Source organism: Cetorhinus maximus, chromosome 8 (genome assembly GCF_964194155.1).
Source record: "Cetorhinus maximus chromosome 8, sCetMax3.hap1.1, whole genome shotgun sequence".
In the NCBI taxonomy this organism is placed as follows: Eukaryota; Metazoa; Chordata; class Chondrichthyes; order Lamniformes; family Cetorhinidae; genus Cetorhinus; species Cetorhinus maximus.
The window spans coordinates 21,007,223-21,031,534 of NC_135886.1; the positions used below are offsets into that span (position 1 = coordinate 21,007,223).

At 42.1% G+C, this 24,312-nt stretch overlaps 2 long non-coding RNA genes across 4 annotated transcripts; one reads left to right on the forward strand and one right to left on the reverse strand.

The window, feature by feature from the left end:
* The first annotated feature begins 231 nt into the window (after window positions 1–231).
* On the forward strand, window positions 232–6,646 carry LOC144683512 (uncharacterized). Of its 2 annotated transcripts, XR_013577280.1 has the most exons (4): window positions 232–549; window positions 1,357–1,622; window positions 2,074–2,170; window positions 3,334–4,001. It is a non-coding gene; the product is annotated as an uncharacterized LOC144683512 (long non-coding RNA). The 2 variants fall into 2 exon arrangements; XR_013577281.1 differs by lacking the exons at window positions 232–549; window positions 1,357–1,622 and adding an exon at window positions 6,151–6,646 and having other exon boundaries at window positions 1,883–2,170; window positions 3,334–3,407.
* Window positions 6,647–7,514: 868 nt separating this feature from the next.
* LOC144683511 (uncharacterized) lies at window positions 7,515–21,723 on the reverse strand. 2 transcript variants are annotated; one of them, XR_013577278.1, is made up of 5 exons: window positions 21,422–21,723; window positions 20,238–20,378; window positions 18,393–18,539; window positions 9,476–9,514; window positions 7,515–7,590 (listed from the first exon to the last, which is right to left on the reverse strand). It is a non-coding gene; the product is annotated as an uncharacterized LOC144683511 (long non-coding RNA). The 2 variants fall into 2 exon arrangements; XR_013577279.1 differs by lacking the exon at window positions 21,422–21,723 and adding an exon at window positions 20,737–20,878.
* Between the last annotated feature and the right edge of the window lie 2,589 nt (window positions 21,724–24,312).

The following is a 24,312-nucleotide window of genomic DNA, read 5'->3' on the forward strand; positions in this document are numbered from 1 at the left end:
TGACTGGGCAATGCAGTGGACAGTGACTCATGATGCAGTTATGCCAGTGTCATCATCCCCTGCAATTGCTCAATTTGTAAATATTGGCCTGCATTAACACTAACTTTGATCTCAGAGTTGTTTTCTCTTTCCAGAGGCTTTTTTGATATCTCCAGAAGAATTGGAAGTGTGAAAGTGCTGAGGGTGGTAATTTCTCTGGTGTTCCCCAAGTACTCTGTGCATTAGGTGTGGAAAGATAGCATCAGCTCAAAGCACCATAACATTTTCACTGGTGTTGGCAAGAGTCTAGGTCATCACTGATGGCGCTTGTACAGCCATAGGCAGTGTTTCCATAGGAACAGAAAGAGCTTCCGTTCAATGAAAGTTCAGTCAGTTTGTGCACAGAAAGGTAATGAAAGTAAATGCACGTTCTCAAGGAAGCAATCAAAATGTCTTCATTGTCCATGGTGCCTGTGCTACGTAAAAGATCAGATTGACTGTTACAGGAGGATATTGCTGATGACCTCATTAAGAAAGCATTGAAAAGCAGCAAAATGCAACTACAGTGAGGTATGTACCTCAACCATAATTAATGTAGGGCACAGTGGTTTTAAGTAAAGCATATTGTAGGGATATGAGGTAAATATTAGGATCTTAACCACTCCTTGACCCAATAGAAAAGACACTGAATGTGTCAATTGGCAACATGAGCTTATTAAGTTCAATTAGCATACACAAAATTGCTACTTAACAATGGCAGTTGTGTAATCAGCGACCTCTGGTCCTTGTTCTCCAAAGTCACTGAGCATTGTCTTCTGGATTATGTTCTGTTGACCGTGACATTGGCTTCTCTTGAGATATGCCAATGATATCTCGAAGTGTCCTTCTATTATCCTGCTGAGAGACCCTTCTCGTGTCATATTAGGCTTTGGTTGTCTCTGGTTAGCATGATTGAGCCAAAATTACCCATTTTTCCCCTTTTTGCAGACAATTCAAAGCTCACATGTCTGCTGACATCAACCACTTTTCTGTAATTTTTAAAATTCATTCTTGGGATGTGGGCATTGCTGGTTAGGCCCTTGAGAAGGTGGTGGTGAGCTACCTTCTTGAACCACTGGACTATTGCAATGTCACATAGGATTTCACTTGATGTTTGTCTCACGTACAATCCATGTTAAGGAGCTTCTAGCTTAGCAGTCTCATCTCACTTCTTCTACGCTGTTGAGTACTCTTGCTATATGAGGAGCAATGTTACAACTATATCTTAGCATTTTGTGAACAATCTTAACCATCATGCTTTGCTGCTTAGCTTTTAACCATGTGGTTACCCATAAACAAGATCTTGTGCAGATATTGATTAAATCTAATTATCCATAGATACATGGATCCTACAACATGTATTAATGCTTGGATTACCCCAGCAAGTTGATCTTCTATAGCCCAGTAAATGTATCCTAAATAACCATGGTCTGCTGCATAACTGGAGCACAGAAAGGCATAAACAAGCAGCAGGATAAGGAGTGAGCCTAACTGCAGCAGGAGCTGAAGAGGACAAAGAAGAAATGGAGGTGAAACAAGGAAAATTGGTGCAACGGGCCTTGAAAGGTGACAGTCGCTGCTCTCAACATCAAAGCATTATTTAAGTGAGTAAGACACAAAAGATCCCTTATAAAACAGATCAATGGGAGTCAAAGGGAGAAGCCGCCAATGACTAGAATAGTAACTGACAGTGTTTGTAGTTCTCCCAGCCAACATCACAGTCCAGGGCCATCACTGCAGATCCTTTGCCCTTGGCTTCAACCACTGAGTTTCTGATGCCTGATGAAAATATACCCCCACACATGTAAAAGTTGATTTTGTGTTTTTTTTTAATTTAGGCTGAAGTCAGAGCCCTGCTATCATGGGGTTTTGGATCATTGGACTGTATTGCGTTCCTGTTTGCTAAAATTTTGAAAATAATTCCAACAGTTAGGCTAGCAGGCATTCTGGAACAATGTGCAGCAGTTTAATCACCCTTAACCTTTACATTTCTATGAGTTACATTGAAAAATCCTTTGGTGATCTTGGTGTTCATAACATATTGTCTCTGTCTAGCGAGGGATTGTAGCAATCCAGGAGAGATTATGAATGGATATTATGAAGCATCAGATACTACTTTGGGAAATAAAGTTACATTTCATTGTGATGAAGGGTGAGCATTCAGTTGCACAAATTCTGGAATGATTTTGCTGAAGGGTTATGTTTTTGATGTTGGGATGATGTTGAGGGATGTCACAATATCTCCTTATGCAGTATTTCCAAATCGGTTTTAATAGCTCAAGCAGGAAGGAGAAATGCTTTATTTTTACAGACAAATCCTGTATGTTATATTGAAGATTGGGAGGGTTGTGATCTTTAGTTTCCCATTATGCTTGGCTACAGCATTGTTTCATTAGAAACATGTGATGGGGAGCTTCAAAAGTTGAGGGAAACAGTTCCTCAGTAAATGACAGATTGTCATTCCTGCTGCAGTTCAGTGGAGCTGGCAACTCATCTGAAACTTCCTCATTGTCTTCTTCTTCTGGCTCTTCCTGCCATGCCTTTTGTATTTGCTGCACGGTGACTTCACTCCCCTGAATGTATCCATGTGCAGCATACACCACCTTCACTATGGACATCTTTAAAGTCTATACGATCGGAATAGCACCAGATCTAGACAGACAATGAGATCATTGTGCAGAATTTGGTGGAGGCAAGAGGGGTCTCAGTTGCCAGCTGAAAAGCTGGCGAGAACCCGCGTCACCTCTTTTTTGAGAAGGCCTGCCACATCTTGTGCCACTCAGGCACTTGACAGGCCAGTGGTGGGCCTTCACCTGAGATCAAGGACCCTGGGGGTAGAAGTCCCGCCCATTGAGAGCTGTCAGCCAATCAGAGGTGCTCTTCTGTATTCAGCAGTACCAATGGGAAGACGGTGTCTGCTGCCAGTTCTACACCCACCTGGAGGCCACAAGTGAGTGATGGCAGGAAGGGGGTGGCAGGATGGGGGTTGGCAGCAAGGACAGGGGGTACACCTGCCCAATGCTGGGTACCTCAAACAGGCACTGAGCACTTTTGAACGAGGGACCCTCCCTGGGAGCCTGCAAACAAACATGCCAGGATTTTTTTGTCATGCTCCCTGCATAGCAAGCCCCCCTGGGTTAATAATGGTTTTATTATGTTATATAATAGTTTCCTAGTTGAAACCAGTTTAACCATTAGATTCATTTCCTGATTAGCATGCTGCACTAATTTCACATGTAACTTTCAGCTCACTTGTCTGACAATAAGTGATTTCTCTTTTGGTTTTCTACAATGGCTTGTTTTTTTCATTTCTAGGTACAAACTGGTTGGTAGTGACTACCGGATATGCACAGCCGATGGTTGGAGCGGTGTGGTCCCAACATGTAAAAGTAAGTTTAGGGTTGCAGATTTGGTAAAGCGGGTGACTTGATTTTCCTTATTTAATAAATTATCCTATTTAAATATCTGAAGTGTTGGCTTCAAGTATTAATATTTCATGTGTGGATAAAGTTGAGGTACAGAACAACCATGATTATAATTAAATGGCAGAACAGGCTTGATGGCATGAATGATCTACTCCCCTTCCTATGTTCTTATTAAATTGTCAATGCAATTTAAAGCAAAACAATGTTTGAAGACATATATTCCTGGTCCCTTAAAATCTTTTAGTTGAAAATCCATGGGAGCATGTTGCTGGGTGTCAGTAATGTTGGACCACACAGTGAAATGGTTCCTGGCTAATGCTGGCAGCAATGGGTTTCTGGCACTGTTGCAAAGGCAACAATTAAGGACATTATTAGGTAGACAGACTTTATTATTTGTTCTTGGGATGTGAGCATCTCTGGCCAATAATTGGAGCTACACTGCTGCAATCGGGTGTTGATCATTGGCATGGCAGAAAGGGGACAAGAGGGTTATTCTAGGATGGACACTGGATTGGGCAACTGACATTTTACTTTGCAAGTTTTTCATAGTGAAATGTAACTAGAATGTGAGAAAAAAAGCCAGCTGCAAACCTGAGCTGTGTTCTAGTTCAGCTATGCTAGTGTGTGCTGTGACGGTCACAGCAAAAAAACAGCAAATAGGAATCCCTGCAGTTTGCAGGAAAAAGTCTTTCTCTCCTCTCTCTCTCTGTGGCTGGGGGCAAGTCAGCAAAGCCACAGTCAAACAGGAAACAGGACAACTCCTTCAGCTAATCAGCAAAACCAAGAGTCTCCAAACCAACTGCTCGACTGCCAAAGTCAGCTCTACCAGAATGACTCAACTTAACGGCTGTAACATTTTTCCATCTGCTCCTCACAGACACACCAAAGACTGATTCATATATGCTTTTTAACTTTTAATTTTGGACTCAACTTCTCATTTCTGATCTCTGTGTATGTGTGTTGTGTTTTTATTATTTTTTTCTTGGGTTTTAGTAATTAATAAATTTAATCTTTCTTTGAATTAAGAAAGCCTGCTTAAATTGGCTACTTCTAAAACATAAATAATTTGGACTGGGAAAACGTATCCATCAGGGAAGGGATCCCTAAATTAAACCTTGTTGCGACCAACTGAGGAGGTTGAATAAAGAAGGGGAGCCAGCTCATTCCCCCTTGCCCGGGGGCATAAAACAACGGGGGTCCTGCTTGGAAAGTTAACAATTTGGTGTATCTTGTCCGGGATCATAACAAATTGGGGGACCTCACCCAGGGACCAGTCGTAACATGCCCTACATGTTGTTTGTCTTCATTCTTTAAATTCTTTCTGCCGCCCGCTTGCTCCAGTATAAAGATTGCTTCCAATTTTATCTTTGAGGTGCCTGATCATGTAAGAGGAGCACAGGGTGTTTTGCCAACTATTTTCTCTCTCTCTATGCACAAGAACTTGATAAGTATGATCCTTCATCCAAGGCACAGTGTAGCGAGACCATGAAATATGAGGTAACGAGATTACAAAAAGGGAAAAAAAATAATAGGAATATAAGCTTTATAGCTTTGAACACAGTACACAACACAAGTGATGGGTTTTGGTGGATAGTTCACTGAAACTAACAGTGCAATGTCCTGATAGAATAAGAAAGCTAACCAGACCTTGGAATGTATGATCAGAGTGGTTAAGCACAAATCTCTGGAAGCAACAATGAGTTTATGAGAAGGCTCTGGCATTTCCACACCCTGGTGCACTGTGTGCAATTCTTGTCACCAGTGAGGGTATTGAGAAATTGGAGGCAGTGAAGAAAAAGACAGCCAACTGGATACCTAGTTTAAAAGAATGAGTTATGAGGAGCAGTCGAAGAGATTATTTACTTTGAATAAGAGAAGACTGAGGGCGGACACCATTCAACGTGCTTAAGGGAATAAATCAATTGAGCCACATTAATGTGTTTCAGATCGATATAAAATCAGGGACATTAGTTGAAGCTAAGAGGAGTGAGGTTGCACAGAGCATGTGGTTTGTCCAGGAAAGCAGAGTGTAGAGATATTTAAGGGGGTAGATTTTTGTGCCTGACCAGATGGGCCGAGGAGTTTTCTTCAGTCCTATCATTTTGAATATTTTTTGTAGACCCAAAGTAGAGCTGCTTATTTGCCATATTTGTCCCAATTGTTTTTGGAAGCATTTTCTAAGTTTGTATTTTTTTACATAATTTTTATGATGGTACAGTAGAACATTTACATTTCTTAAGATAATTCACATCAAAAATTAATTTTGAGCAAAGAAATTTCAACCCTTCATTTTTTATATACAGACTCCAAAGTTCTAGAAGTAGCACGAATATCACACTGCTTTCTGATTCCTCTCTCTTGTCATGGAGATCTTTACAAATTTGATGCATTGAACTGAAAAGACTGGAATATTATTCCGCCAAGATTGACGACCATTCATCTAAAACGGCTGCAGTTTCAATTTCCAATAAGTTGAATTCTTGCTAGTTCAGTGTCCTTGTGACATTCTAGGAATTGACTCCCTGTTTTATAGGATCTAGATGGAAAGGAAGAAGTGGCAAAAGAAACAGAGAGGCAGCATATGGTCAACCAGCTCTAGTAAAAGTTTTTCAAAAACTGTGAAGAGCACAGTAAATACATTACAAAGGTACCAATACAATACTGATACTGACAGTACATTTGACATTTTATCTATTTTTTATTGCAGGGTCTCAGGAGAGCAACTTGAGTGTATCACTCTCCTATAGTTATATCCAAACAGTGTGGCAGTCCCTGCAGTATGGCAGCTGCAAAACGCTCATGCGGACAAGCAGAGACACTTTAAGTGCAATGTAGCAGTGCCATGACATCAAGAACAAGTGGCATTAAGACACCAGCACAGAAAAATCCCAGATGCACATCACAATAACACTGCAGCATTACTGGATTGAGTGACAGTCAGGAAGACTCAAGAGAAAGAGTTCTGAGCCATAGGTCTTGAAATGTGCAAAGCATTTAGCTTTCAGTTGCTACTGTCTGTATTACTCCTGAAGACCTAAACAATATGAAAGCAGTTTCTCTGTATCTCTGACTACCTAAATATATAAACTGCGGTTAAAGTGTTGGAACATTCCATTCCAACAGCCAATTTCTCGTGATGCAAGAGAACATAATACTTCGGAAAAATTGTATCACTGAAAAATAAACATTATTTTCTCAATGTAGTCCATAAGAGGAAGGAGTCTAGTAGATCGTGAGATCAGTTGTGTGGAACATTCAGGGGCAATGATAAACCAATTGTTGGGACTAAACTTTCACAAGCGAACCATCGATATGGAATCACGGGCATTCCACTCAGATAACACCAACTAGCACTTATGTAACAATTTTTATATGCAAGAAAATTTCTCAGAATGATTTCCAATAAGGAGGAAAGGGGTACGGTAGACAGAGATGTCACAAGTGGTAATGGAGCAAATGTTGAGGATTAAGCTGAACGCAGGGTTGAGCAAGATGCTATGGTTCTGCACTTGCAGGTTTTGCTTGACATCCAGAGAATTACTTCATCTTAATGGCTGAAGGTGTGAGAGGGTGGATAGGGGAGCTGTAGATCAGGCAAACAATCAGCTGTTGCAATGTCACCTGATCTCGTTGCAGGTGCAATGGTGTTTTCCTACGGAGTATGTGGGGTAAAAAGACATGCGTTTATATTGCACCTTTCACAATCTTATGATGTCCCAAGTCACTTACAGCCATTGAAGTGCTTTTGAAGTACTGTTCTAATGTAGGAAAGTACGGCAGCCACAGAAAACTCCCACAACAGCAACGTGATAACAACGAGAAAATCTGTTTTTTCAATAACATTAATTGAGGGCTAAATATTGACCAGGACAGTATGGAGAACTGGCCTGTTCTTCAAAATAGTGCCATGGAGGCTTATATGTGTGCAGTCATTCAGAAATGTTCAATTATTTTCCAGTTTCTATTGCTGGCCATGTCACCTCAATTGTGGTGGATAGTTGAGTTTTGGATTTATATTATCCAAATTTACAAAAATGATGCAGAGAAATATAAGAATAAAAGTAGTTCTACACTCATCCATATTTTCTTCTGTCACAAATAACCTTGATTATAATTAGTACTATAACAATGGCACCAGGGATGGCTCCTGAAATCAATACAACAAAGATGAGACCTGGGGCCAGATTTGCACATTACATCTCACCCCGTTCCACAGACAATTGAAGTCAATGGATGGTAACAACAGACGGGGTATAAAACAGATGGTGTGCAAATAGGATCTGCCCCATTCCCAGCAAGTGAGTTAGGTTAACATCAGGGTTTTAATATTAGTTTCACAGTGAAATGAATATGATATGTTCTCAGTCTTTGAAAAACTGACCTAAAAAATAAGAGGAGGAATTTTACTCCTTTAGGGAGGGGGGGATTCTTCCTTGGCCATAAGAGGCAACCTCCACAAGGTCATTCCCCCTCTTTACCACTCCCCTCAGCCTCTCAAACCCCAAACCCCCAACCCCCTCTTCCCCCTCTTCCTGGCACCTGCCAGACAGATCCTGCCAATACCTGGTGACCTGAAGCTGCTTCCATTATCTCCTCTTCCTCAGGGACTGCCCGTAGTCCCAGCAGTGGCCACAGCTCAGATTGGGACTTGGAGTTGCTGGGACTACAGAGCCATCAGCTAATCGGCTTAGCTGGCTGCTCTCTAAGGCAGCCTTCCCTCCCTAGTGGGGGCGGAAGCCTCGCCGTTAGCCCATTAACATCCCGCTGAGCGTTAAATGCCGGTGGGGCAGCCAGTGTCAGCAGCGTCGTGTTGACCCATCGACTCTTCAGGTGGTAGGTCAGGAAATCCCACCATCCGAAAAATCCTGCCCAAGGACTTCTTGTAAAATCTTTTTTTAAAGAATAAGCTTACATTTATTTAACAGTCCTCACACATAAGAGGACATATTAGACTAGTTCACATTAAGGAGGAAACAAACAGTGAACACTGAGTAAGATAGGAAAAAGGAAAGCTGAGATTGGTCTAGTGGAGGGTCAAAGGTATTTTGAAAGAGGGTTTTCAGCAGACTTTAAATGTAGGAATTGGAGGGAGTTCCAAAGAGGTATAGTTACTGAAAAGCTACCACCACAAATGGAGCAGGGGACATGGAGAAACTCAGCTTTAAGAGAAATTGGAGTGTAAGGCAGAAGAAAATGACCATAGAGTGAGATCAGGGAGGAATTTAAAACTTGAGAATGAGAATTTTAAAGTCAACACCACCGAAGCTCAGTGAGCCAGTGGACTTGGAGAGACAGTTAGGACAGGACTGTGCAACTTTTGCATTGGTGAGTATGTTGGCAGGGATTTTTTGGAAGCATTGCAACTAGTAGAGTAGGCTTGCTAAGTGAGTATCAGAGCCTTGAAGTGTTGAAGATGTATCATTGTGGAGGAAGAGGTGAATGTGGACAATGCTGCAAAGGTGCAAGGAAGTGATTTTCAGAATGCATTAAATGCAAAGGAGGAATATGAGTTTAGCATCACACCACAATTTGACTCAATCTGAAGTGGCATTCATGGAGCTTGATATAATCCAGGTCAAAGACTCAGAGGTACTGAAAGGAACTAATGGGGATGGTTTTACTGACAGTAAGCTGGACAGAATTGGCTCTTGATGTCAGATAGGGAGAGCGGCTTAATTGGGAAAACAGAGATTGAGTTGTGTTGTCAGTAACTGATGATGTTGCCAAAAGGTTGGATGTTAATGGTGAGATGGAATGGACCAAGAATGATCCTGGGATACATTGGAGGTTACCCTGCAGGCAAGGGAGAAAAAGTTCATAGGCAATCTAATACCTTAATTAAGACAGATATCAGCAGAATGAACAGGGTAGGGCCATCGGGGTCACACACGATGGTTTTTGTAAGAATGGCTTAATGGGATGCAATGTCTTTAACTGTTTTTATCAAAATTATAATATGCTAGATACATCATTTGCAAAATTGATTACTATTTTTAAATATTGCTTTGAGTAGTTTCCCATCATTATAATACCAAAATATATCCCCTTTTTCCAGTACTCATCAGAGGAATCTGCAAATATCCAAGAAAAAAATACAGACTTGAGGAATCATCCTATTGAATTACTTTTTCTCCTTACAATCCAAATAGACTATTATACAATTTAAATAATGGAAAAGCTGCATTGTTCACAAATCCATCACCTGGAAATGAGGAGAGGGCAAATTGCTAGTGAAAAATTGCATTCTTATCATGGTTATTGTTGAATACATTTAGTTTTAGTGTGAAAGATTGAGAATTAGAAGTGCATATTTTGGCTATTTATTGCACTAATGCCCCTGGTTTCTCCACAAGAATGTAAATGTAGCTTGGAGATTTAATCATTAACCTCAACAAGATTATCTGCAGGAGTTTCTCAGGTCATTGAACAAATGTTGACGCATGGACTTTCTATAAAATGCAAAAAAAACTTTATGACAAATCTAATATCCATTTCTGGATCCCGAGCACATGGCCACAATGTCATAAAAATGTCTTGAATATTTCTTTCAAAACTTGATCAGTGCCAAATATTAACAACTACTATTCGAAAGGTGGAGTACAATTGCCTTAAGAAATGATAATTTCATGGCTCCCAATTTGCACAAATGCGACACACCAACTCCAAAACTTTCAAGGACTGTGGCCAGAATCTTCTGATCGGCGAGTGGGGGCGGGTCCCCGACGTTGGGGGCTCACCGGGGCATAAAATGATGGGCAGTCATGTTGGACGTGCGTCCCGATGTCACCGCGCGTCATTCAGATCCTCAGTTCGGCAGGCTCACAGCAGAGTCAGCTGCGCGCCCGCCGAACTATCAAAAGCCTATTAATTAGATTCCAGTGAAGATCATTAACTGAGCTGCCCGTCCAACTTTAAGGTTGGGGGCAGACGAAGAGCCCAGGCGGCCTTCACATTTACATAAGAACATAAGAACTAGGTGCAGGAGTAGGCAATTCAGCCTCTCGAGCCTGCCCCACCATTCAATGCGATCATGGCTGATCTCATTTTGGCCTCAACTCCAATTTCCCGCCCTCTCCCCATAACCTTTCAACCAGTTACTCATTAAAAACCTGTCTATCTCCTCCTTAAATTTATTCAGCGTCCCAGCATCCACTGCACTCTGAGCTAGTGAATTCCCCAGATTCACGACCCTTTGAGAAAAGTAATTCCAATGCAACTACATCCTTCCTCAAGTAAGGGGACCAAAACTGTGCACAGTGCTCCAGGTGCAGTCTCACCAATGCCTTGTACAGTTGCAACAACACTTCCCCATTTTTTTACTCTACTCCTTTGGCAATAAATGCCAAAATTCCATTTGCCTTTCTTATTACCTGCTGTACCTGCAAAATAGCTTTCAGCAATTCATGCACGAGTACACCCAGGTCCCTGTGCACTGAAGCATTCTGAAGTTTCTCTCCATTTAAATAATAAGTCGCGTTTTTATTCTTCCGACCAAACTGGATAACCTCACGCTTACCAAGATAAACTCCATCTGCCAAATTTTGGCCCATTCACCTAACCTGTCCATATCCATTTGTAAATTTCTTATTTCTTCATTGCAACTTACTTTCTCACCTATTTTGGTGTCATCTGCAAATTTAACTATAGTACCTTCTATCTCTGAATCCAAGCCATTAACATAGATTGTAAATAGTTGGGGCCCAAGGACCGAACCTTGTGGCACCCCACTAGTTACAGCTTGCCATCCAGAAAAAGACCCATTTATCCTGACTCTCTGGTTTCTGTTGGTTAGCCAATCCTCTATCCAAGCTAATATATTACCCCTAACTCTGTGTGATCTTATCTTGTGTATTAATCTTTTGTGTGGCGCCTTATCAAAGGCCTTCTGGAAGTCCAGGTATACTACATCTACAGGATCCCCATTATCTACTTTGCTTGTCACATCTTCAAAGAACTCTAGCAAATTAGTCAAACACGATTTACTCTTCATAAAACCATGCTGACTCTGATGGATTGCATTTTATCTTTCCAAATGCCCCATTACTACTTCCTTAATAATGAATTCCAACAATTTCCCAATGACAGATGTTAAAATAACTGGTCTATAGTTTCTTACTTTCTGCCTCCCCTGCCCTTTTTGAATAAGGGTGTTATATTAGCATTTTTCCAATCCACTGGAACCTTTCCAGAATCCAGGGAATTTTGGAATGTTATAGCCAATGCATCCACTATCTCTGCTGCCACTTCCTTAAGTCCCTGCGATGTAGGCCATCAGGTCCTGGGGACTTGTCACCCTTTAATCCCAATAGTTTGCTCAGTACTTTTTCTCTAGTGATGGAGATTGTTCTAAGTTCCTCCTTCTCTATACCCTCTGCACTACCTGTTATTATTGGGGAGGTACTAGTGTCCTCCACTGTGAAAACTGAGGCAAAATATTGATTAAGCGTCTCTGCCATTTCTGTGTTCCCCACTATTAACTCCTCAGTCTCATCCTCCAAGGGACCAACATTCACTTTAGCTACTCTCTTTCCTTTTATATGCTTGTAGAAGCTTTTGCTATCAGTTTTTACATTTTGTGCTAGTTTTCTTTCATAGTTTACCTTTGCTCTTTTTATTTTTTTTTAGTAACCCTTTGTTGATCTTTAAAAGTTTCCCAATCTTCCAGCCTGCCACTGACCTTTGCAATTTGGTATGCCTTAGTTTTTGCCTTTATGTTATCTTTAACTTCCTTGCTTAGCCATGGATGCTTTTTTCCCCTCCTACCATCTTTCTTCCTCTTTGGAATATATTTTACTTGGGAGGAATTGAATATCTCCTTAAATATCTGCCACTGTTCATCAACTGTCCTACCTTGTAGTCTTCCTGCCCAGTCCACTAGGGCCAAATCTGCCCTCATGCCGATGTAGTTACCTTTGTTTAACTCCAGAATATTAGTGTGGGAATCAGGTTTCTTGCTCTCAAACTGAACTTGAAATTCTAGCATGCTATGATCACTCTTCCCTAGAGGATCCTTTACTATGTGATCATTAATTAATCCCACCTCATTACACAAAACCAAATCCAGAATAGCCTGCTCCCTGGTTGGTTCCACAACATATTGCTCCAAGAACCAATCTTTAATACGCTCTCTAAACTCCATCGAGGCTACCCTTGCCAATCTGATTAGTCCAGTCTATATGCATACTAAAATCACCCATGATTATTGGTGTGCCTTTCTTACATGCTCCCAGTATTTCCTGGTTTATATTGTGCACTGCTGCTGAACTACTGTTTGTGGACCTATAGATTACTCCCACTAGAGACTTCTGTCCTTTGCTATTTCTTATTTCTACCCAGACTGACTTGCTCTCCTGTGCCTATATCATTCCTCACTATGTATCATGAAACCTCATCCATGGGCAGGATGAGGTTTCATGAAGGGTGTGAGGTTTCAAGATGGGTTTATAAATTAAATAATTTTTAAAATTAAAATACATTGACATGTGACATATCTTAAATTTTTGTTTTTCTTCATTAAAATTTTTAAAAATCGAACAAATCTTCCTGAGGCAGCTCTGTGCCTTAGGGAGATTTCTGCACTTTATTGCACATGCGTGAAAGAGCACAGGCCCCGACTCAACCTCCTCCTGCCGCCCGCACAGGGAGTGCTCAGCGCTTCCAAGTGTGCATCACGCTGGGCGGGCCTCAATTGGCCCGCCCATGCAAAATGGCGGCACCCAGCTGATCGTTGATGGCAATGGGCTGCACGCCTGCCCACACCCGCTCACGCCCAAACCCTCTGACAAGGAGATTCCACCGCTTCATAAAAATAATGATATATTTTTTAAACACGTTAATGGGTTAGGAGCATCTCTGGTGAGGCCAGCATTTGTTGTCCATCCCTAATCGCCCTCGAGAGTGTAGTACTAAGCTGCCATTTTCAACTGCTGCACTTCATGGGGACAACTGAGTGGCCTGTTAAGACTGTTTCAAAGGGCAGTTAAATAGGCAACCACATTGCTGTGGGTCTGGAATCATATTAGGGCAGACCTGGAGAAGATGGCAGATTTCCTTCCCTAAAAGACATTTGTGAACGAGATGGGTTTTTTTCCAGTAATTTCATGGTCATCATTACTGAGATTAACTTTTTACTCCACATTGGGGAGAGGCAGTGACATAGTGGTACTGTCACTGGACTAGTATTCCACAAATGCAGGGTAATGCTCTGGGGACCCAAGCTTGAAAGCCACCACAGCAGATGGTGAAGTTTGAATTCAATAAAAATCTGGAATTAATAAGTCTGATGATGACCATGAAACCAGTGCTGATTGTTGTAAAAACCCATCTCATTCACTAATATCCTTTAGGGAAGGAAATCTGCTGTCCGTACCTGGTCTGGCCTTCATGTGACTCCAGAACCACAGCAATGTGGTTGACTTTAGAAAAAAAAAATGCCCTCTGAACAAGAGCAACTAGGGATGGGCAATAAATGCTGGCCTAGCCAGCGACGCCCACATCCTATAAATGAAATTTACAAACACATAAATTAAACTTAAAGCTATACATTGTTCCTAACACTATCCTGTAACACATCACAACAGCCAGAATGAGAAAATAGGATGACCTTGTCCTGCCCAGTCAATAGCTTCAGCCACCTAAAAGCTAGTCAAAGGGAGAATTGGCACAAGTGAAAACCATGCAGATTGAAGAAGTATGGCAATAAAATGCAACAGAAATTTACATTTTTTAAACTGCACTTTACTCTTAGTGGACAATGATGAATAAATTGTTGTTGGATGAAGTTTGAAAAGCAATTGCCCAGAGAAGTTAGAAAAGGAGGAAAGAGGAAAAGAGACAGAGAATTCCAGCTCAGAGCGCTGGCAGTTATAAATGAGACACCAGGAGATGGGGCAGGGAATATATCCAGATCAGAATCCAGGGGGGAGATCATTAAATTCATACAAGCTCTTCCAAAATGGACCTGGGTTTCTATGGTCTCCGTCATCCTCCCCATGGAGGCGTCCATATGCATGCATGTGGGCACCACTTCTTCAGAGAGCAGGCAGACTTACTCCTCCAACTCGCATGCCACTCTGTTGAGGGCTTCCAACAGCTTTGCATGATGTTCCCCTGCCTTCTGCTGACTCTCCATGATGAGTTGGAAGGCTGAATATAGAGGCTTGTCACCTGGCTCGGACCTCACAGATGCCTCTTCCCCAGCAGTGCTCAGAGTACTGGGAAGCTTGACTGAACCTGCCTCCTCTAGCTACAGACACATGTCTGTGCAGTGACTACCAGATTGTGAACCCAAAGCTGCTCTAGATCTAGATCCTACCAAGATGTGTGTCTCTGTGCTGGTGGGGGGTGTGGGTAAGCTCTGAGACTGACCTTCCTGGCTGCTTATTTCCAGCACTTGATTGGAGGTGTCCTCTTGGTTGGAGGTGAGGACCTGGATGGAGCTGAGGGACTGGCTACATGAGGGTGTCAGTCACTTGGCAGAGCTTCCCATGAACCAAAGTAGAGATAATTAGTGCACGGCAGCAGAGTCAAAAACATGAGAGAGAGCACTCACAATTGTGTTGGGAGAGGGATGATGTGGTGCAGGATCCTCATCTGGTTGTTCGCCGCCGACCTCACCATCGCCACAAGCATGGTCTACATCCTCACCAATCAGCACAATGGCACGCTTCTCAAAGTGAGTGAGGGGGCTAATGTGGGCCACTCCATCCTCGGTCTGGGACCTCTCCCTACTGCTTTGAGCCAGCTTCTCCTGCATGAAACCAGATGGAGAGTGTGAGCAGGACACATGGCACTGTGTAGAATGTTTGTGTGGTGAGCGGAGACATGGATGCGATGACGATGACGACATGAGCTCGAGAGTATATGAACCTGATGGAGATGTGAGGGTGTGTGTGAGGGTTAGTCTTGAGTTGTGAGATCCCTGTGGATGTACGATGGGTTTGTGAGTGTGTGAGTTGAGAGTGATGAGAAGAGTGATTTACCCTTGTGGAATGGATGAGGCCATTCATCCTCTCGTGGCACTTGGTGACTGTCCTTTTTTGCAAGGTATTGGTGCTGACCACTGCTGCCACTGCCTCCCATGCTGCATTGGTGACCATGCTTGCTGGCTTTCACCCAGAGCGGGGGTACAGGGCTTCACAGCGGGCCTCCACAGTGTTGAAAAGTCGCTTGAAGGACACGTCACTGAATCAGGGGGCTACAGTATCTTTGCCTTTTGGTGCCATGTCTTCTGTGCAGCAGTCCTGGGCTGGAGTCACTGAGAGGTGTGCACGCGGCTGCACTTTAAATATGGCGTCCCAGCGTGAGGAACCAGCGAGGTGACGTTGTGGTGGGCAAATCGGAGGCCCCCTACCATCAAACAGCATGTTTCCCGGGATTGCTTGATTAACGTGGTGGGACGTGCTTCCCGGGATTGCATGATTAACGTGGCGGGACATGCTTCCCGGGATTGCATGATTAAAGTGGCGGGACATGTTTCCCGGGATTGCATAATTAACGTGGCGGGACATGCTTCCCGGGATTTCATGATTAATGTGGCGGGACATGCTTCCCGGGATTGCATGATTAATGTGGCGGGACATGCTTCCCGGGATTGCATGATCAATGTGGCGGGACATGCTTCCCGGGATTGCATGATTAATGTGGCGGGACATGCTTCCGGGGGTTGCATGATTAATGTGGTGGGACATGCTTCCTGGGATTGCATGATCAATGTGGCGGGACATGCTTCCTGGGATTGCATGATTAATGTGGCAGGACATGCTTCCCGGGATTGCATGATTAACGTGGCGGGACTGGGACAATACAATGTGAAAAGCCGCCATTGCGGCTGGCGGGTAAAACGTCCTTTTTCCCACCTGCTACGGCACTTAGTGCGAATCTGGGGCAATTCCACCCATAGTATTTCATACTTCATAGCATTGATAGAAACCTTTCAGCCCATCATGCCTGTGCCAACATTTTGACGAGCTATACAATTAGTTGTAGTCCCCTGTACTTCCCCCAGAGTCCTGCAATTTTTCTTGCCTTCCAAGCATTTATCCAATTCTCTTTTAAAAGTTACTATTGAATCTGCTTCCACTATCCATCCAAGCCGTACATTTCACATCATAATAACCTGTTGTATAAAATAAAATCTCATTTCTGGTTCTTTTGCTAATTACTTTAAACCTGTCTCCTCTGCCCTATGGCCAGTGGAAGTAGTTTCTCCTTATTTACTCCAGCAAAACCCTTCATTAATTTGAATGCCTCTATTAAGACTCCCCTTAACCCCCTCTAGTCAAAGGAACATACAAACATACAATTAGGAGGAGGGGTAGGTCATTTGGTCTCACAAGCCTGCTCCGTCATTCAATAACATCATGACTGATCTGATCATGGCCCCAACTCCACATTCCTACTTACCCTCAATAACCTATGACTCCCATTGTTATTCAAGGATCTATCTACCACTACCTTAAAATAATTCATTGACCCTGCCTCCACCACGCTCTGGGGGAGAAAGTTCCAAAGATTCATGACCTTCAGAGAAAAAAATTCATCTCATCTCTGTCTTAAATGGGTAACCCCTTATGTTTAAGCTATGTCCCCTGTTTCTGATCTCTCCCACACGGGGGAAAATCCTTTCTGCTTCCACCCTGTCAAGCCTCCTCAGGATCCTATATGTTTCTTCTAAACACCAATGGATACAGGCCCAGCCTGTCCAATCATTCCTCATAAGATAAACCCTCACCCCACATATCAGTCAAGTGAACCTCTCTGAACTGCTTCTAACATATTTACATCCTTTCTTAAAGAAGGAAACCAAAACTGTATACAGTACTTTGGATGTGGTCTCACTAATGCCCTGTACAACTGTAGAAAAACATCCTTATTTTATTTTGCATTCGCCACACAATAAATGACAACATTCTATTTGCTTTCCAAATAACTTGCTGTACGTGCATACTAACTTTTTGTGATTCATGTAGCAGGACACCAATATCCTTCAGTACCTCAGAGTTCTGCAATCTCTCTCCATTTAAATAATATGCTGCTTTTCTATTCTTCCTGCCATAGTGAACATGTTTACATTTTCCCACATTATACTTCATCTGCAAAATTTGTGCCCACTCATTTAAGCTATCTATATCCCTTTGCAGACTCCTTATGTCCTCTTCACAACTTACTTTCTTATCTAAGTTTGTATCATCAGCAAATTTAGCAACCATACATTCGGTCTCTTCATCTAAGTCACTGATATAAATTGTAAATAGTTGAGGCTCCACCACTGATCCTTGTGGTACTCTGAAAAATGACTCATTTGTCACTACTTTCTGTTTCCTGTTAGCTAACCAATCCTCTATCCATGCTAATGTGCCACCCCATACACCACGAGCTCTTATTTTGAGTAGTACCCTTTGATGTCGCACATTGTCAATGCCTTTTGGAAACCTACATACAGCACATCCACAGGTTCCCCTTTATCCACGTTGCTTGTTACTTCCTCAACAAACTCCAATAAATTAGTCAAACGTGGGGTTGGATTTTCCGGTCCTGCAGCAGAAATTCCCACCCAAAGTCAACAGACCTTCTGCTGATCCATCAAATTTTCTGTTCCACAATTCCCACAGCGGGCAGGACTGGAAAACTCCACCCATGATTTCCAGTTAGTGAAACTGAATCCCAATTTTTCTGGTCTCTGCATAACTGAAGTCCATCATTCCTGGTACCCTTCTCATACATCACGTCTGCACCCTCTCCAACACCTCGACATTCTTCCTAAAACGTGGCGCCCAGAAATGTGCACAATATAGCAGCTGACACCTAACCAGCACTTTGGAGTAGAGGACCAAAAGAAGCGAAAGACAAATAATTCATAGGTAAATACAGAATTGCTGAAAATAATTCATACCTTTACTTATCAGACTTCCTTTGCTATGTTTCATTTTACAAGACCTAGATACTCACAGTGAGGAACTGCCGAAAGCATTAAGCTTTTGTCGAGTCTATCTGTAGGAATTGGGGAGTTGTTCGGAGGTATTGTTTTATTTGTTATTGTGTTTACAGTTGTGGTTGTAAAAAGATCTGTTTGCCTTTGTTCATATGTAGCAGTATCTGAAATGTAAAACCACATATATAAATGATAAGAAATAATATAATCAACTTCTATTTTTCTTTCCCTTCCTCTCCCTTCCAGAAGGTGCTGACTCATTGTTAAGCTCAGCTTCACAGAAACCAGACATGCTCTGGTATCCAACATGCTTTTGTATTTGTTCTAGGGTGCTACGTTTATTGTCCATCCCTAAATGTCTTCTTGAATCTGAGTGCCTTGCTAAAGTATTTCAGATGAGATTAAGAATCAACCATGTAGCATGGGACTGAGTAACTGGTAGGCCAGGCCGGGTAGGCTTGGCAGATTCATCTTCCTGAAGGCTCAAACCAAAAAACAGGTCTGTAAATCTCAACTAGTTTCATTAAACACCCAACCCTCTGGTCAGTGGCAAATGAAATATGAATTCATTCATGCAGACTTCCCTGTGAACAATATGAACAAGTAATAAGGAGGAAGGTTGGAAATATTCCAAAAAATTACTGTTATTAAATAATAGGTTTTAAAAAATCAAAATGGCTTCAGAGAAATGAGGATAATTTTGCTCTGGAAAACTACATGGTTGTCAGAGCCACCTTCTGAGCAAGACCTGGAACTGCAGTATCGCATATTAGGGTGTGACAAGATGTAAACAATTAACATTGAAAGACTCACATATACTTTTGACATAGGATTTTTGAACAGAATGATGACAGGACATAATGGATTTCAGTGGTATATATGGCGTGTGTTACTTCCCTTTCCTGCATCTCCTCTGCACCAGTTAGTGTTGCATTAAGGGAAGTCAGGCCTTTACCCCCGGAACAATTTCATTTTTTTTCCAATTTAAAATGTACAATCTGTTCAATTTTTAACACTTCTACTCTTTACTTATATTTTGAACTGGAAAGCTATCAATGATAAAGTAAGTGACATTGGGTTTTCAGAAAACCAACCAAAGTATCACTTCCTCAAACTATCTCAAAAGTAACACTCCTTTTAACCAAAGCTCTCACTGCGCCCACCACACCCACCTTTCCCCACCCCGCCCTTGGGAGAGGCTCTTCTCCTTGACAACTATTATTCCCACATATCGTACATGCTTTACAATTTTCTGTTCACAGGGCACGATATTCCCCTCCTACTTTTTCAGTTCAGCTTGACAATATTTTACTCTCCTCTTCCATTGCCAGCACTCCTCTTTCCATTTTTCTCATTTCAAACAGGTGAATGTTTCATCTGTCAATCCTGTTCAGACAGACACTGGTGCCCTTCTATCCCCACCGCAGTAATAACTTGCATATTGCACCTTTAACATACTGAAAAATCCCAAGGTGATTCGCAGACACAACATGACACTTTGGGACAGGTTGGTCAAAGGCTCTCGGAGTATCTTAAAGAAAAGAGAGGCAGTGAGGGAGCAAGATTTAGGGAATTAATTCTTGAGCTTGGGGCCTGGACGGCTGAAGGCACAGCCACAAATGGTGGAACGTAGGAAATCAGGGATGCACAAGAAGCCAGAATTCGAGGAACACAGAATTCTCAGAGTTAGAAGTAGGATGAGGTTACAGAGATAGAGTAGGGCAAAACTAAGCAGGGACTTGAACACAAGGAAACTTGAGTAGTTGCTGGACTGGGAGACAAGATGGGTCAGCGAATACAACAATGTGAGGTCGGAACATTCATAAACTGCCCTATATATTCAAATAGTTGACATCCAATACCCAAGCTAAGAAGTGATGAAAGCAAATGGTTCCTGTCTCCACCATCTGTGGTAATATCGCTTATCTCAGGTTTTGTTTCATGTATTGTTGTATCTGCGATGGTAGAAGGGGGTGAAAGCTGTTCTTCATGGTCAGGAAGGGCTGAAACACAAAGTCACATAATTGCTCTGATTTGGCTATTCATACAATGAGTGATTATAATGACAATCTGTGCAGAGCAAACATTTAGGGGAAGAAACTTAACTCATGCTAGTTCCTTCATTTAAATGGGTGACACAATGTGAAGATACCCTCCCAAAGCCTGAACAAAACTGGGTCTCACACTTCATCTGCATCAAACCAGCAAGCTGTAGGCCCCATGGCGGAGTTTGGATGATGGGTGGGAGGCAATAGTGATGGTGCCAAGTGAAGTGGAGCAGTCCTGGTCCACAGCACTTTTGTGGAAACATTCCTGCTCCTCTGGGCTCCACAGAAGTTACACTATAAACACATTTCCTACCTTGTTGTGAGCAATCTCCACTGCTCCCTATAAGGACACTGGCATATGTGTAAATAACAGTAACTTGCTATTGGCAAATGAAAATATTGTGATGCAGTCAATTTTCAATTTCACTCACCTGCAGATGGAATAATATTACACTGATAATGAGATAGATAACAGAATAGGAAGATAGGAATGTTACGGACCATTTAATCCATTTTATTTAAAGTCTTGAGGCCCTGTAGCTGGACCCAATCTGACCATTCATCTGTTCTTGCCCTAAGTAAATTTCCTCTCTAACCCTTTTCTACTCCGATTGTAAGCTTTCATAGTTTAGATCATTTTCATTAGTGTCTCTCAATTCTCCAGTGCCTTCAGTCGTATTTTCACTAGTCTTACTATTTGTGTAATGCTCAGTAACTTTTGTGACAGAAAATGCTAATCTATCAATTATTTTCAAAACACAGGATCTTTGTTTACATAGCAAAAGATTGCATTCAATCTTCTTCTGGATTGAAATTATTAAGCAAATTTATGAAGCAATAAATACACCAAGCACCTCAGCACATGTAATAATAAAGGCTGGGGCTATACAACTCTCCAATTCATGCTTCAACTGTGCCTGTAGGTCAGCGAATACAACAATGGGATACTGGAACATGCGTAAACTGCCCTATACATTCAAATAGTTGACATCTAATACCCAAACTAGAAAGTAATGAAAGCAAATGGTTCCTGTCTCCACCATCTGTGGTAATATCGCTTATCTCAGGTGTTGTTTCACGTATTGTTGTAGCTGCGATGGTGGAAGGAGGTGAAAGCTGTTCTTCATGGTCAGGAAGAGCTGAAACACAAAGTCACACAATTGCTCTGATTAGGCTATTCACACAATGAGTGATTATAATGACAATCTGTGCAGAGCAAACATTTAGGGGATGAAATTTAACTCGTGCTAGTTTCTTCATTTAAATGGGTGACACAATGTGAAGATGTCCCCCCAAAGCCTGATCAAAACTGGGTCTCACACTTCATCTGCATCAAACCAGCAAGCTGTAGGCACCGTGGAGGAGTTTGGGCGATGGGTGGGAGGCAATGGTGATGGTGCCAAGTGGAGTGGAGCAATCCTGGTCCACAGCATTTACGTGGAAACATTCCTGCTCCTCTGAGCTCCACAGAAATTACACTATAAACACATTTCCTACCTTTCTGTGAGCAATTTCCACTGGTCCCTTTAAGGACACTGGCATTTGTGTGGATAAGAGTAACTTGCTATTGGCAAATGAACACATTGTGATGCAGCATTTCACTTGCATTTCTCCTAACTTAGTCTACTGCATTCGTTGCTCCCAATGTGGTCTCCTCTACATTGGAGAGACCAAACGCAAACTGGGCGACCGCTTTGCAGAACACCTGCGGTCTGTCCGCAAGAAAGACCCAAACCTCCCTGTCGCTAGCCATTTTAACACCCCACCCTGCTCTCTTGCCCACATGTCTGTCCTTGGCTTGCTGCATTGTTCCAGTGAAGCCCAATGCAAACTGGAGGAACAGCACCTCATCTTCCGACTAGGCACTTTACAGCCTTCTTCGCTGAATATTGAATTCAACAAGTTTAGATCTTAAACTCCCTCCCCTATCCCCACCCCCTTTCCGTTTCTTCCCCCTCCCTTTTGTTTTTTCCAATAATTTATATAGATTTTTCTTTTCCCACCTATTTCCATTATTTTTAAATCTACAACTAATAACTTGTTAGTCTTTCCAGCCCACCCCCACCAGAGCTGCACCTTGAGTGTCCTGCGATCCATTCTTAATTAGCACATTTTCTTAGATAATATCATCACCTTCAACACCTCTTTGTTCCTTTTGTCTGTGACATCTTTTGATTATCTGCTCCTATCACTGCTTGCTTCTCCCTACAACCACCCCCCCCACCCCCCAACTTCTCTCCCCTGATCCACCACCCCCCCCACCTTAAACCAGCTTATATTTCACCCCTCTCCTAACTTTACTCAGTTGTGCTGAAGGGTCATGAGGACTCGAAACGTCAACTCTTTTCTTCTCCGCCGATGCTGCCAGACCTGCTGAGTTTTCCCAGGTAATTCTCTTTTTGTTTTGGATTTCCAGCATTCGCAGTAGTTTTTTTGTTTTTATTACATTGTGATGCAGTCAGTGCTCAATTTCACTCACCTGCAGAAGGTATAACATTACACCGATAATGAGATAGATAAGACAATAGGAAGATTTGAATATTACAGACCATTTAATCCATTTATTTTACAGTCTTGAAGCCCTGTTGCTGGTCCCAATCTGACCATTCATCTGTTCTTGCCCTAAGTAAATGTCCTCTCTAACCCTTTTCTACGCTGATTGTAATCTTTCATATTTTAGATCATTATCATTGGTGTGTCTCAGTTCACCAGTGTCTTCAAAGCTATTTTCAACAGTCTTACTATTTGTGTAATGCTCAGTAACTTTTGTGACAGAAAATGCTAATCCATCAATTATTTTTAAAGCACAGGATCTCTGTTTGCATAGTAAAACATTGCATTCAATCTTCTTCTGGATTGAAATTATTAAGCAAATTTATGAAGCAATAAATACACCAAGCACCTCAGCACATGTAATAATAAAGGCTGGAGCTAAACAACTCTCCAATTCATGCTTCAACTGTGCCTGTAGGTCAGCGAATACAACAATGGGAGACTGGAACATGCGTAAACTGCACCTATACATTCAAATGATTGACATCCAATACCCAAACTAGGAAATGATGAAAGCAAATGGTTCCTGTCTCCCCCATCTGTGGTAATATCGCTTATCTCAGGTGTTGTTACACGTATTGTTGTAGCTGCGATGGTAGAAGGAGGTGAAAGCTGTTCTTCATGGTCAGGAAGGGCTGAAACACAAAGTCACACAATTGCTCTGATTAGGCTATTCATACAATGAGTGATTATAATGACAATCTGTGCAGAGCAAACATTTAGGGGAAGAAACTTAACTCATGCTAGTTCCTTCACTTAAATGGGTGACACAATGTGAATATGTCCTCCCAAAGCCTGATCAAAACTGGGTCTCACACTTCATCTGCATCAAACCAGCAAGCTGTAGGCCCCATGGGGGAGTTTGCATGATGGGTGGGAGGCAATAGTGATGGTGCCAAGTGAAGGGGAGCACCATCTGATGTAAGGTACCAGATTAATTTAAGACAACACACATGCCTTAAACCACTGGCCCAATTTCCTTTATGATACTGCAGCAGAGACAATTTTCACTGTCTAGAACAAGACGGCATATCCTTAAAATTAGAGTCAGGCTGTTCAGGGGTAATGTTAGAAAGTACTTCACAAAGAAGGGATTGGAAATCTGGAACTGTCTCCCCCAAAAAGCTGTTGAGGCTAGGTCAATTAAACATTTCTAAATTAAGACTGATAGCTTTTTTTTGTTAGGTAAGCATATGAAAACTTATGGAACCAAGATGGATAGGTGGAGTTAAGATTCGAATCAGCTACGGTCTAATTGAATGTCAAAACAGGCTCAAGGGGCTGAATGGCCTCCTTTGTTTGGATTGACTGCATGGGAAAGACCTTCTGAATTTAC